Raw genomic sequence first — 6,000 nt, 5'->3', positions numbered from 1 at the left:
CGTAAGCAACCTGATAAACCATGCAGGGAAGACACTCTAATGAGTTTAAGCCTTGAATGAGAAGATGATCTTCAACAGTGATTCTTAATATTTTTGTATTAGGGAACAAGTTTTCCAGTATTAGGATTATTGGTAGGGATGAAAAGTCTCAACACGTCATTATTATCAATAAATAATAGTGGAATCACCCTCAGTGAATAACACGTATTTTAGAAGCATCCATAATCATCACCATACTCATCTGTTGGCTCTTCCTCTTTGGGTCGTTGTTTGAGTAGAGTATTTACCACCTTCAATACACTGTCTTAATTACTCATAAAATATAGTTCTCATAAGTTCTGGTAAATAAAACAAATTTCCGAAACAACATGCTTTAGTAAAATTATATGTTTTAAAATAAATCCACATAGTTTAACCTCTTTATAAGTTCCAGTAGATATCTTATTATTACAACCCTCAATAAAATGGAGTTGCTCTGGAGTGTGGCAAAATGAGAGTTAGCAATTTTGGTTTTGATGTATTTGTATTTCAGACATATAGTCTTGACAGATTGCGAGCATACTGTTATTTTGTAGAAGGTGGTAAATGCTCATGACATTATCATAGGCAAAGCCTCCAGCCCAGAAGGGCAGCATAAATTGGAGCTGCTATTTTGCCTGTTCAGTCTTTGTCTTCTTTTTTGGAGAAAACCAAAGGATTATCAATTAGTGCCAGTTGCAAATCATAGAAACGTAGTGGTTCCGCCTCCCCTTTGGAAGTCTTAGATTAATTCACCACCCCATTTAGTTGGAAATTCTTTCCCTTGGTTCCAGTTACCACCTTCCCAGTTTAAATCGAGAAAACAACAGCAACAACAACTTTGCCAGCTACTTCACATTTGGAGAATCGAACACAGTAAATCAGCTTGTGGGAAGGTGATAACTTTGGCGCTGATTCATTTTCAGAGCCTTTTGTTGAGGGTAGTTACTAGTAATTGGACTACTTCTGAGTGCAAAATCTGTGGGTGAGCATCCCCCTCTGATAGAAAAAGCCTGGGGTTTGCTGGTTAGCAAGCAAATGCAAAATTAGGCAATTTTGCTGAGAGCTAAATATACACAGTTAAGTATGTGTGACTATTACACAGCTGAAGACAGTTCCACATGCCACTTTATTTGCTTATGGTGTTTTGGAAAATGGAATCCTTTAGAGAGAGAGAAAGAGAACTTACGGGACTTTCAACTCCATTGATTTTAATTAAGCTAACGATAGGCTGGCAAACACTGCAAAATTCATGAACCCGATGAGACAAAAGAGATTGCACAATAGGTACAGGGACCAATGGCTAGTTCTCAGTTATCTGAAACTGACAAGACAATGACCTGTCAAGTTAATGGAAAATTATTTTCCATAAAGCCTGGGTGGTATGGCCATATGAAGCTTTAGAAGAAAAATAGAAGACTGGGCTAAAAAAAAGTTTCTTTTCATTAAAAATAAGTATGCTTGGAAAAATGATGATAGAAAGACATGGGAAGATGATCATGATGCATTAAGTGGAAAAAAAAAAAAAAGACAATAGTATAGGCAGTGTGTTCCCATTCTGGTGAACTTTAAATACATATATCCATTTTGACTGTTCGTGTGTGGACATTTCCTTTTTTAAAAAATTTTTCTATTGATTAATTGATTAATGGAACACTTCATCTGCCCTGCTAGGAAAAAATATAGTACTATCTCTGTCCTGTCAAATGCAGATAGACTGGAGTCGGAACAATGCATCAGTGTTACTGCCTCTCAGTGCCACACAGTGTTCCTGTTGAAGGCTAGTCATGAAAGGCTTCATGCCTGTCTACTGCAGCTGGAATGCCTTTGCTAGTTGAAGACCCTGCAATAGTGGTGGCCCTGAGTCATCAGGGATATAGCATATTTTCTACCACAATCCCATGTCATTCCACATCATCGTTCTACAAAGCACAGTGATGGAGCTAGTAAGACCGGGTTTGGAGGAGTTTCAGCAAGACGTCTCTACCAGCCTAACCACCACAAAGTCCTTTTCTTCTGGGCTAGCCCACATCACTGGATTAAACCATCCTAGATTACATGAATGTTTTCCTAATTTCACACCTAGTGAGTAAGGAGTGATTGGAGTTTTAGTCCATTTTCTCTTCTGTCTCCAATAGCCTTGGGTCCTCACTATATTGACCTTTTTTTTTTTTTTTTTGCTTACAAATAAGTAATGGATAACTAACAGTCTTAAATTCACATATCAAAGAGGATAAATTTGGCCTTCAAAAACAAAAATCAACATGTCTAATTTAAAAACAAATAGAAACAAAACTCTGAAAATAGTAAATTATCCATTGAATCAGTAATCTACGCATTTCTAACTTCATATGCTTAAAAAATACAAAGACAGTAACTCTAATTAGCCTTTTTCATTTTCTTCTTATGATTACTGATCCTTATTTTATTATTATTTTTTTTCTGGAAGGGGCATGTGTTATTTACATCATAATAACTGTTTGCAACCATAAGAGGGTTGCCATTTTTAAGTTATATCCTATATGCCAAACATTTTCATTGCTCAGCTTCAATAAGGAAATTCTCTCTCTAATATGGAAGCCTTGAAAACATATGAAGTAGGCAATCAGGAATGAGAACAATTGTTAGTGTGGTACCCACACAGATTTATGAGAGTCACAAGTTGGTGAATTCCCCAGCTTGTCCTTTTATTTAACCAGATTTATAAAAGTTAGTAGTAGAATACCTCTGTATGGATTCCCAAATAAATTTCTCTTAAGATGTCTGGCTTAGTTGATTGTAGCAAATTACCGTCTGTTTACATCAACCAACATGCAATTCTGGGATTTGAGAATTGAGATAATTATTGGATAATACTTTCCAAAATGCTTTTCTCTGAAATGTATGTAGCCATTTGAAGGCCCCAAATGTCTTTGGCCTCAATTATCCAGAAAATTGCTTCATTACGGGCTCAAATTTTGGATTTTTGGCCCCTCACAGAATTCCCTTACGAACTGAATATAGTAAAAAGCCAATAAAACCCAAAAACCAGTTGCCTTAGAGTCGATTCCGACTCATAGTGACCCTATATGACAGAGTAGAACCGCCTCATAGGGTTTCCAAGGACGGCTGGTAGATTCGAACTGCCAACCTTTTGGTTAGCAGCTGAGCTCTTAACCCCTGCACCACCAGGGCTCCAAAAAAAAAAGAAAAAGAAAAGTAAACAGCATGTCATTTAAATAAGCCTTTCAATTTTATTTTGGTACATTCTGGAAATTCAGTAGCAGAGGTATGTGGGGATTAAGAAGTAATTGATAATAATTAATGGCAATGCCAATCTCACATAACATTTTATACCAAGACATGCAGTCACACCCACTGACATAAAGCATCTTGTTATTTGACTCTTGATTACACAATAGGCCAAATAATGCACAGTAGAGCATATTTGTTTAATATCACAGAGGAGCTATAATGTTAGACTGTACTTGCTAAATAAAGTGATTAAATTGAACTATTTAGTAAACCAACCAGTTGCCTTTGAGTTGATCCTGACTCACAGGAATTCCATGTGTGTCAGAGTAGAACTGTGTTCCAGAGGGTTTTCAATCGCTGATCTTTCAGAAGTAGATCACCAGGCCTTTCTTCTGAGTTGCCTTTGGGTGGAATTTAAACTCCAACCTTGCAGGTAGCAGCTGAGATTCTTAACTGTTAGCACCACAATAAAGGAATGAATGAATGAATAAAAGCTGCCTGGACCATCTTGGTAATATTCTAAAGTCCATCTTTCCATTTTTAAAAAGTCCCTTACGTTTGATATGTGTAAACACAAACTTTTTTTATGCAGTCATTTTAAATGCTTTGGGAAATGCTTTTATTTCATATCATTTTGTCTGGTGTTGCTCATATCTTTCATGCTTTGCTTATCTTTTAGAAATGTCTGCCCAACTAGAGCTCTGCAAAGAAGATATTTTGCAAGGACATCTTCTGCTCCCAGGTATAAAAATGAGTCAAATGCCACTATTATTTTTACCCTTGAGGAAAAAGCTTCTGTGCAAATCTTGATTGCATTTCCTTTTTATAAGACTTCCTCTCACATTTATTTTTTATTTTTTCTAATTGTGCTTTAAGTGAAAGTTTACAGTTCAAGTCAGTTTCTCATACAACAATTTATACACACATTGCTATGTGACCTTAGCTGCTCTCCCTATAATGTGACATCACACTCCTCCTTTCCACTCTGGATTTCCTTGTCCATTCAACCTGCTCCTAACCCTCTCTGCCTTCCCATCTCAAATCTGGACAGGAGCAGCCCATTTAGTCTCATGTATCTACTTGAGCTAAGAAGCACACTCTTCACGAGTATCATTTTATGTCCAGTAGTCCAGTCTAATCTTTATCTGAAGAGCTGGTTTCAAGAATGGTTTCAGTTCTGGGCTAACAGAGAGTCCAGGGGCCGTGTCTTCTGGGGTCCCTCCAGTCTCAGTTACACCATTAAGTCTGGTCTTACTAGAATTTGAGTTCTGCACACCCCGTTGCTCCTGCTCCGCCAGGGACTCTCTCTTGTCTTCTCTGTCAGGGCAGTCATTGGTGGTAGCTGGGCACCATCTAGTTCTTCTGGTCTCAGGCTGATGAAGTCTCTGGTTTATGTGGCCGTTTCTGTGTCTTGGGCTAATATTTTCCTTGTGTCTTTAGTGTTTTTCATTCTACTTTGCTCCAGGTGGGTTCAGACCAGTTGATTTCTCTTAGATGGCAACTTGCTAGCTTTTAAAACCTCAGATGCCACTCACCAAAGAAGGATGCAGAATATTTTCTTAATAAACTTTGTTATGCCAATTGACCTAGATGTCCCCTGAAACCATGGTCCTCAGACCCCCGCCTCTGCTCTTCTGTCACTCGAAGTGTTTGGTTGTGTTCAGGAAACGTCTTAGCTTTTGGTTTAGTCCCGTGGTGCTGACTTCCCCCATATTGTGTGTTGTCCTTCCCTTCACCTAAGATAATTCTTATCTACTATCTAGTTAGTGAATACCAATCTCCCCCTCTCCCCGCCCTCAGGGATTTTCAAAGTGGTTGTATCATTTTACATTACCACCAGCAGTGTATAAGTGTCTCAGTCTCTCCACAACCTCTCCAACATTTATTATTTGGTGTTTTTTGGATTAATGCTAGACTTGTTGGGGTGAGATGGTATGTCATTGTAGTTTTGATTTGCATTTCTCTAACGGCTGATGATCATGAGCATTTCCTCATGTATCTGGTTGACTTTTGAAGTGAAATGGAAAGAAAAGAAAAGACACTTAGTGAAAATGTTAAAACCGTTACTTTCTTTGGAAATGTCGTAGAATTTTAGCAAATTAAGCATGCTGTGTTTAAACCCATTTGTACTTGAGACTGGATTGTTTATAGATGCTTCAAAAAACCATCATTTGGGTGTAGAGGTAAGCAAATTGAAGAATCGTAATTACCCATAACTGTGTTTTATGTTTCCTGGAATTTTAAGTAGCCAAAAAATATCAGTGAATTCAAGCATGAAGAAAATATTGCATTATTAATAGTATATTTAAAAGTAAATAAGATCTTGAATGTCTTTATAAATCATTTTTCGTCAACATAATCCTTCAAACGTCAATTCGCTCTATTTTAAAATGCACATTTATTATCTCTGTATGTGATTTTCCACATCTCTCATTTTTCTTCTCTATGTTTTGGTTTGGGTAAGAATATAGAATGTAGAAGTGCTCTCTGAGAACTACATGTCTCCTCCCTTAGACAGAGTCACGTTTTAGGGTTTAATGTTGATTTGCAAATTCTCTTTCTCTCCCATTAACCTTTCTGACTCCAATTGCTTCCAATCTCGATGGCCAACAAAGCCACACACCATCTTGCCCCATACCAGAAACCGCAGTTTCATCTTCTGTTCCTCTCTTTTCCACCCTTATCACTCAGAAAGTCCTTGATTTTATCTTCTTAAAGTTTCCTTAGACTTTCTGAAGTCTACACCTC

This window comes from Trichechus manatus, unplaced genomic scaffold (assembly GCF_000243295.1).
Source record: "Trichechus manatus latirostris isolate Lorelei unplaced genomic scaffold, TriManLat1.0 scaffold00020, whole genome shotgun sequence".
NCBI lineage: Eukaryota > Metazoa > Chordata > Mammalia > Sirenia > Trichechidae > Trichechus > Trichechus manatus.
Note: the sequence above shows the minus strand (reverse complement) of the source record.